Source organism: Mauremys reevesii, linkage group 12 (assembly GCF_016161935.1).
Source record: "Mauremys reevesii isolate NIE-2019 linkage group 12, ASM1616193v1, whole genome shotgun sequence".
In the NCBI taxonomy this organism is placed as follows: domain Eukaryota; kingdom Metazoa; phylum Chordata; order Testudines; family Geoemydidae; genus Mauremys; species Mauremys reevesii.
The window spans coordinates 49,331,872-49,341,711 of NC_052634.1; positions in this window are offsets into that span (position 1 = coordinate 49,331,872).

Sequence of the window (9,840 nt, forward strand, 5' to 3'; positions counted from 1 at the left end):
CTTTTACCTCAGGACTAAAAAATACACACGTGAAAGAATCCTAACGGCATAAGCTTAGGGTGAGCAACTGCAGCACTAACAACAATTTGAAAGAGATTCAGAACTACCACCTCTGCCTTCCTGTTTTTCCACACCTGGAACAGCTTGAAAGGACATCAGCAGCACCTGCAGACACCAACAAACATCCATTTCTACCTCCCTCCACGAGCGGCGTTAGGAACCCATACCTAAATGGTGAGCACTTTTCAGGAGAGGTGACGGCTCTCAGGCCTCAAATGCCAGGTACAGTTACTCTGTCCTTGATCCAAAATCAACAGGAAAATACACTGGATTACTCCTGCTCCAATAACAAAAGAGACTGGGGATATCGCAGCAGCTGAAATGACCGTTTGGACAAGCACTCCCATCATGCAATCCGGGGTGGGTGTAACCATGCAAATGACATCAGCCCCAAAAGGACGCTTTGACAACACATCACCAACAGATGGCAGGGCAGACTTCATACTGACCCTGCTTCAACTAGATTGTGGCAAAGATTCCAAAACTTCCGAATGTTAAAACTCACCAAGCGCGGGTCAATCCATCCCTCATCGTCGTAACCGCTCGTTATATTCCACACCCGACGTAGCCTCATATGGACAACATACCCTCCTAACTCAGTGTCTGTACGTTAACCTTTTACCCCCAGTCAGGGCTATTGTAGATTATGTATTCTTTATGCCACCGATCTTAAACTGAATTTTGCATCCCTACCGGTGGGTAAGCTGTACGTTGTTCCTGAGCACCAGAAACTTCTATGCGAAACTCTGTACTGTACACTTTTTTCTTTGAACGTCATCTTAATAAAATGTTGACTTTTGTTGAGATCGGCTCCTGTTCCTTTGCAAGGCGTATGCGTTTGCTCCGGGTTTTAGTCTGCTAATACAGCGGGAGGCGATTAGCCAGAACTTGCAGCTTGCCTGCTGAACCGGGACACGGATCCAAGGCTGAACCTCGTCCCCTGGCTTGAAGGCTTAACTGAAAACTGTTTAGAAGTGCTCCCATCTCCGGCCTCAGCTACCCAGCTCCCAATGGGGTCCAAACCCCAAATAGATCCTTTACCCTGCAGAAGCTGTAAAATCCTGTAACCAGGGCAGCTGCCTGGTAGCCTCGCATCTGCCTGCCAGCACGAGGCGTAAGGCACTAATCCGGATAGTGGCGGCTGGGTGACAGGGGCAGGTGTAAGAAGCAGCAGAGTGGCGCAGCGGGCGTGCTGGGCCCATAACCCAGAGGTCGATGGATCGAAACCATCCTCTGCTATCGTGCGCTTGTTTCTTTTCCCTCTGGGCCTTCAAGCGAGCCGGTGACCAGCAGAGCACCAAGAGCCTGGGCCATGAGGCAAAGAGGTGGCTGAGGCGAGCGGTGTGACAGCCTGCCAGGAGCTCCCTGGCACCTCTGGCTGTCTGGGCTGAAGGCAAGAGGCAGGCCTAGGCGTGGTGAGGCCTCCTGTCCTGGAATGAGGCTGCAGTGCTTCCTGGTCCCAGCACCACCACCCCGGCAGGCGGCTGCTGCGGGAGACGAGAGGCTCTGGGGCGCTAGGCAGCGCTGTGTGTGGCTGTCGGGAAAGAGCCGAGGCTCGGACTCGACCTGCCATTGACTCGCGTGGCTCTCGCGGCCGTCCAGCGGGGCAGGGCGGGCCAGGCTGCGGACGTGACTCAGGCTTGGGCGGCAGGCGCTTTCCTGACGAGGCATGAGGCAGGCCAAGGCTTTGCACAGCGTACAGAGAAGTGGGAGGGGCGTCTTTGAGCCGGCGTGTCTCCTCCGCTTCTCCCTTGCCGCAGGGCGGAGGCGGGAAGAGGCGAAATGTTCCCGGCTGAAAGTTTTGTGCTCGGCCTTGAGGTTAAGCCTGAGCCTCCGGCCTGGCTGCTGCCAGATGGGTTTCTGAATGGCATCAGCCCGCTCTTTGGACCACCTGCAAAGCACTGGGGCCAGAGGCAGCAAAATGGGACCTTTGAGGCTCCCCACGGGCTTCGGGAAGCGAGGAAGCAGCACAGGCTTAGCGCCTTGAAGTCCTGGGTGAGCTCAAACCACCACCCTTTCGTTTAACAGCCAATAGCGCTGATCCATTGCGCCACAGAGACACATGGGGCAAGGCTGTATTGAGCACAAAAGCCGGGCATCAGCTCAGAGTGCGGTATAGCACCGCATGCAGTGGTTAGCCAAGCAACAGCAAGGAACTGGACTGGTATGGGCGAAAGTTCTGTGGGAAGGAACCGAAAGAGCACCAGGGCTGTGGTACAGCGCTCACATACACTTTCTTTGGTCCGTTTTGCTGGAAGAGTTAACAGTGAGAGACTGCTAGTCACAGGTCAGTGGGTGGGTTTGTGCAAAGTAGGAGTGTACAGGGAACTGTCTTTGAACAGAAGGAAGGAGAGGAACCAGCGAGAGGAAGGAGGCTGAACTACTTCTCTCTCTTTGAACAGCATTCTGTGTTAATGGTTCTTGCTTTGAATTCTTCAATTGGAGTCATTTCGGGGAAGTGATCCTCACTTAGGGCTTGGCTACACTTACAAGTTGCAGCGCTGGTGGAGGCTTTCCAGCGCTGCAGTACACCCCGTCCACACTTGCAGGGCACAACCAGCGCTGCAACTCCTGGTTGCAGCGCTGGCTGAAAGCTCCATCCCGGCAGGGGTATAAGAGTGCAGCGCTGGTGGATCCAGCGCTGCTCAGCAGTGTGGACACTCACCCAGCGCTTTACCTGTCCTCAGGGCCGCATGGCGCGCCTGACGAGGCATGAGGCAGGCCAAAGCTTGCACAGCGTACAGGGAAGTGGGAGGAGGCGTCTTTGAGCGGTGTGTCTCCTCCGCTTCTCCTTGCCGCAGGCGGAGGCGGGAAGGGGCGAAATGTTCCTGGCTGAAAGTTTTTGTGCTCGGCTTTGAGAATTAAGCCTGGGCCTCCGGCCCGGCTGCTGGCAGATGGGTTTCTGAATAACATCCAGCCTGCTCTTTGGACCACCAGCTGAAGCACTGAGGCCAGAGGCGGCAAAATGGGACCTTTGGAGCTCCCCTAGCCCTCGAGGAAGTAGCACAGGCTTAGCGCCATCCTGGGTGGGCTTAAACCACCATTCTTTCAGTTAATAGCCAACGCGCTGACCCATTGTGCCACAGAGACACAGATGGGTGAGGCTGTATTGAGCACAAGCCGGGAATCAGCTCAGGGTACGGTATAGCACACGCATGCAGTGGTTGTAAGCAACAGCAAGGAACTGGACTGGTATGGGCGAAGTTCTGTGGAAGGACAGAAAGAGCACCAGGGCTGTGGTACAGCGCTCACATACACTTTCTTTGGTCCGTTTTGCTGGAAGAGTTAACAGTGAGAGACTGCTAGTCACAGGTCAGTGGGTGGGTTTGTGCAAAGTAGGAGTGTACAGGGAACTGTCTTTGAACAGAAGGAAGGAGAGGAACCAGCGAGAGGAAGGAGGCTGAACTACTTCTCTCTCTTTGAACAGCATTCTGTGTTAATGGTTCTTGCTTTGAATTCTTCAATTAGAAGTCATTTCAGGAAGTGATCCTCACTTAGGGCTTGGCTACACTTACAAGTTGCAGCGCTGGTGGAGGCTTTCCAGCGCTGCAATTACACCGTCCACACTTGCAGGGCACAGCCAGCGCTGCAACTCCTGGTTGCAGCGCTGGCTGAAAACCCATCCCGGCAGGGTATAAGGAGTGCAGCGCTGGTGGATCCAGCACTGCTCAGCAGTGTGGACACTCACCAGCGCTTTGGTGTCCTCCAGGAACAAGGAGCTATCCCAGAATTCCTGTTCAGCAACTCTGCTCATCAGTTTGCACTCTACTGCTCTTGCCTCAGGTGACCAGCCCTTTAAATGCCCGGGAATTTTAAAAATCTCCTTCCTGTTGCTGCAGCCAGGTGTGGAGTGCAATCAGTTAATCTTTCAGGTGACCATGCCTCCACGTGGCAAACGAGCCCCAGCATGGAGCAATGGCGAGCTGTTGGACCTCATCAGTGTTTGGGGAGGAATCAGTGCAGGCACAGCTGCGCTCGGCCGTGGAATTACGATATCTTTGAGCAGATATCAAGGTCCTTGCTGGATAGGGGCCATGATCGGGCGCACTGCAATGCAGGGTGAAAGTTGAGGAGCTGCAGGTGCCTATTACAAAGCCCGCGAGAGTGTCGCCAATCCGGGCTGCCCCCGACCTGCCGTTTTACAGGAGATGGACGAGATACATGGGGTGACCCACTGCCAATCCCAGGATAACGATGGACACTTCTGAGCAGGCTGGGGACAGGAGGAGGAGGCGGGGCGGCGGAGCGGAGGCGGGGAGGAAACCACGAGTGAAGCTACTGGGATGGGAAGACACCCCAGAGTGGACATGCAGCCAGGAGCTCTTCTCAAGCCAGGAGAAAGTACCCAATCGCAGCAGCCAGCAGTTGCAGAAGGACAAGCAGAGGGCGGGTTAACGGTAGCGGCTTTTATTTTCTGGGTGGAAATGTTTCTGGAGAGGAAAGGGGTTATGGCTGCATGCATGTAGCCTCTAGATGTGGAATAGCCCGTTGATGTGGTCTATCACGCGGTAATCTGCTTCAGTTATCTCAGCAAAGTTTCAGCCAGGCGTGGGCAATATGCCTGCGCAGGTTTATGGGAGAGCCACTGTGTTTCTTGTCCCAGTCACGCTGGCGTCCGCGCCACTGTTCCGCGAGTGGGGGGTATCATTTCTGAACACAGGGAAGCGCGTAGGGTCCCGGGCGGAATCCACATTGCTGTAAAGAGCCTCCCGCTGTCCCTAGTGACTCGCAGCAGGAGATATCTTGCAGGATTAACTCCTGTGAAAAATGTTGGGAGACTCTTTAGTGAAGAGATAGGTAGATAGTGAAGATCACCTGCAGCTGCATCTTCCTCAACCCCTCTATCACTCCAGATTACCCAAGCAACCAGCCCCCTCTATCAATCAAGCCCCACTTCTCCTTCTATAAGCACCCCTCACTCACCATTTCGTGACTTCTGTCGTGTTATGCGTGTGGGAAAAGAATGTTAAAGTCTGAACTCCCTCAGTGTAACAATTCATGTCTGGAGATAGTGGATACAATGCTGCCCCTGTTAAATGTTTCATTTCTACAGTGACCTTGACTCCTGGGTGGGCAGATGTTCCACAGCACAGAGGGTACAAAATTTGAGAAGAAATCCCCAAAGAGCAAAGAGGACATGCTGAAGACTGTTCTTCAGCACTCTGCTGCAGAGAGAAAGGAACTGAAGGAGTGGCGAGAGAAGGAAAGCATGATCCGCCAGAGACATTGGCGTAGAAACGCTGTGGCAAAGAAGAAAAGCACAAACCAGCTGCTAGAGATCCTGTTGAGCCAAGCGGACTCTCTCAAGGCAATCTTAGCCATGCAGGCAGAGCAGTCCCGTGCTGCCCCACAGCCCCGTCCCAAAGCTTTTTCCTTGTGCCCCAATGTCAGCTCAAACCGCCTTTCCCAGCATTCAGTTTCTTACCACCACCAGCTGCCTCCAACACCTGTTCTTTCACCAACCAGCCCTGATACCTACCACCCTTACCCTCTGCACTCAACCCCATAACCATGCAGTATATGCACCCTGAAGTGCAGGAATCGTTAAACAGCACTCCAGACAGGACACATGCAAACTTGTGACTGTACAGTTCATAACCCACACCCCTTCCCTCTTGTGTTCATGAAATGTTGTGTGTCTGTCTGTCTGTCAAGGAATTTTTTCTTTACAATAAAACAATTCTTGGCTTTGAAAACAGTCTTTATTATAGCAGATAGTGAAAGATACCTTAGCCCAGTAAAGAAAGAGGCACTGCAAATCATTTTAGGGATAATAGAATAACAGTGTAAACAGTGCAATTCACTCCCATGCAAGTCAGCAAACATTACTGTTGGCTTTCAGCCTCAAATTCTTCCCTCAAGGCATCCCTAATCCTTGAAGCCCTGTGCTGGGCCTCTCTATTAGCCCTGCTCTCTGGCTGTGCATATTCAGCCTCCAGGACTTGAACCTCAGTGGTCCATGCCTCACTGAATGTTTCACCCTTCCCTTCACAAATATTATGGAGGGTACAGCAAGCGGATATAACCGGGGATGCTGCTTTCCCAAGTCTAGCTTCCCATACAAACAACGCCAGCGTGCCTTTAAACGCCCAAAAGCACACTCCACAGTCATTCGGCACCGGCTCAGCCTGTAGTTGAACCGGTCCTTGCTCCTGTCAAGCTTCCTGTATAGGGTTTCATGAGCCAAGGCAGTAGCGGGTGGCGGGGTCTCCAAGGATCACAATGGGCATTTCGGCGTCCCCTACTGTGATCTTCCTGTCTGGGAAAAAGTCCCTGCCTGCATCTTCCTGAACAGGCCACTGTTCCGAAAGATGCGTGCATCATGCACCTTTCCAGGCCAGCCTGTGTAAATGTCAATGAAAGCATGTGGTGATCCACAAGCGCCTGGAGAACCATGAAATACCCCTTTCGATTAACGTGCTCTGATGCCAGGTGGGGGCAGAATAGGAATATGCGTCCCATCTATTGCCCCTCCACAGTTAGGAAACCCATTTGTGCAAAGCCATCCACCATGTCCTGCCGCTCCCCAGAGTCACGGTCTTTCTTAGCAGGATCGATTAATTGCCTTGCAAACTTGCATCAAAACGATTCCAACGGTCGACTTTCCACTCCAAACTGGTTCCCGACCGACCGGTAGCTGTCTGGATTTGCCAGCTTCCAGATTGCAATAGCCACCCGCTTTTCCACCGTCAGGGCAGCTCTCAATCTTGTGTCCTTGCGCGCAGAGTGGGGTGAGCTCAGCACACAGTCCCATGAAGTGGCTTTTCTCATCTGAAAGTTCTGCAGCCACTGCTCGTCATCCCAGACTTCCATGGCGATGTGATCCCACCACTCAGTGCTTGTTTCCCGAGCCCAAAGCGGCGTTCAACGGTGCTGAGCATTTCTGTGAATGCCACAAGCACTTTGGTGTCACACGTGGCAGGAGAATCGATATCGATATCATCGTCAGACTCCTCGCTGTCACTTTGGAGCTGAAGGAATAGCTCGACTGCCAAGCGTGTTGTGCTGGCGACACTCATCAACACAGTCCTCAGCAGCTCGGGCTCCATTTCCCACAGAGTAAAACAGAAAGACACTCACAATGGCGCCAAGCGTTGCGGGAAAGACAGAATGCTGGGATGTGAAGCGATGCACCAGGCGTTGGAACAGGAAGCGGAATGACCCACACACTTCCTTCCCTTCCCACAATACTCAGCACCAAAGCGGCACCAAAACGGGATGAGGTGTTCTGTGGGATAGCTGCCCACAATGCACCTCTCAATACAGCGCTGGAAAGTGCTGCAAGTGTGGCCACACTGCAGCGCTGGTAGCTGTCAGTGTGGCCACACTCAGCGCTGGCCCTACACAGCTGCATGACCAGCGCTGTAACTCCCAGCGCTGCAACTTGTAAGTGTAGCCATACCCTTAGTTACCTAATTTTCAAAGTCATGTGAATGGTGTTTGGTGCGTGTCTGGGAGCTCGTCATGGCGAGGTAGAAAGCAGTGGGGGCAGAGAGGCTGTGTAACAGCCCAGGGTGTCAGCCTTGTTTTCGTCTCTTTAGAGCTCAGATCCAAGGGTATATTACTTCTGTTCACTGGATTGTTGGGTAGTAAGTCATCTATTGGACTTTGATTTATTGGCTGTTGTCTGCAGGTAGTAAATCAATCACCAAATGTGCTCCTGTTGATTCTGCAACTTTACCAGGGTAAGAGGTGGGAGTGGAGTGGATGGGGGAGCCCCACCTGTCAATCCTGTGCTGTGAGGACAGGAGGTAAGTCACAATAAGATATATCAACTTCAGCTACACTATTCTTGTAGCTGAAGTTTTGTGTTTTACATTGACCTTGTTCCCCCAGCCTTCCCCCAGTGTAAACCAGGCAAAAGTGTAAGTAGTCTCTTAGCCTATCCATGCTGTGATCAAGTGTCTTGGGGTCTATCTACACTATGAAATTAGGTCAAATTTATAGAAGTGTTTTTTTTAGGAATTGTTTTTATACAGTCGATTGTGTGTCCCCCAACACAAAGGGCTCTAAGTGCATTAAGTCACTGGACTGCATCCACAGTATCAAGGGAGCGTCGACTTCTGGAGCGTTTCAATTTGGGTACCTGTGGGTAGCTATCCACAATCTCCGCTGTCCATTGGGATTCTGGGTTGAGATCCCAATGCCTGATGGGGCAAAAACAGTGTCGCGGGTGATTCTGGGTACATGTCATCAGACCCTCCTCGCCCTCCCTCCCTCCGTGAAAGCAACAGCAGACAATCATTTCGCACCTTTTTTCCTGGGTTACCTGAGCAGACGCCATACCACGGCAAGCATGGAGCCCGCTCAGCTCACCGTCACACCGTACGTCTCCTGGGTTCTGGCAGACATGGGACTGCATTGCTACACAGCAGCAGCTCATTGTCTTTTGGCAGCAGAAGGTGCATTATGATTGGTAGCCATTGTCATTGTACTCCTAGGTGCTCTTTTAGCTGATCTCAGTGAGATCAGTTGGGGTGCCTGGGCAGACAAGGGAGTGACTCAGCCAGCTCATTCCCATCTTCTGCCAAGCAACCAGGAGAGGACGATGGCTAGCAGTTGTACTGCCCCGTTTGCTACCAGCCTAAAATGTAAAAGCTAGATGGATCAAAACAAGAAATTGACCTGATTTGTTTTGTGAAATCAACGGCCTGCTAAACCCAGGGTTTTGAGTTCAATCCTTGAGGGGGCCATTCTGTGTGACAGTTGTTTGTGTTTCTTCTTGATGCAAAGCCACCCCTTTTGTTGATTTTAATTCCCTGTAAGCCATGCCGTCAGTCGCCCCTCCCTCCATCAGAGCAATGGCAGACAATTGTTTCACACCTTTTCTCAGCGCAGAACCAGAAGCTGCAAAAGCAAAACCAGGCAAGGAGGCGACAGCAGTGCGGTGACAAGAGTGATGAGGACATAGACATGGTCATAGACTTCTCACAAAGCATGGGCTGGGCAATGTGCCCCGGCAATGTGCACATCATGCTGATGAGCTCTGCATGGTCACCTGTGCTGATCAGCACACTACACTGGCCAAACAGGAAACGAAATTAAGAAGTTTGCAGGCCTTTTCCTGTCTATCTGGCCAGTGCATCTGAGTTGAGAGTGCTGTCCAGAGTGGTCACAATGGAGCACTCTGGGATAGCTCTGGAGGCTAATACCTTCAAATTGTGTACACACTACCCTAAATTCGACCAGGCGAGGCTGAGTTCAGTGCTAATCCCCTCGTCGGAGGTGGAGTAAAGAAATCGATTTAAAGAGCCCTTTAATTTGAAAAAAAGGGCTTTGTCGTGTGGATGGGTCCAGGGTTAAATTGAGGTAACGCTGCTGAATTCAACCTAAAATCATAGTGCAGACCAGGCCTCTGAGGGATTTTATAGCTACTGGCTGGCTGGGTGTCCAAAAGGAGCAACCCTCCCCACTTCCATTGATCACACTTGGTAACTACTAAGCAGAAGCACAGAATCATAGATTGATTTGCTGAGTCTCCTGCAGGCTTCCTAACAGCACAGCAGGGCTGCTCTTCGATCTGCACAATGTTGTTTCGTTTAGCAGTGACTGTGAAGGCACTTCCAGCTATTTGGCCGTGGGAACTCTGGTATTAAGTGGACACCCTGTGTATGGCTGTATTGCTTGTAGATTTATATATTCTGTATTGATGTTACCAAATGGAGTATTTTGTAGCTGTCTGCTATAATTTGTTTAACTTGTATGAAATATGAATATGCTCCCTCAGACTTAACTACCTGCCTTTCACACACTCCCTGCCCCTCGCTCTCTGGGGTGGGA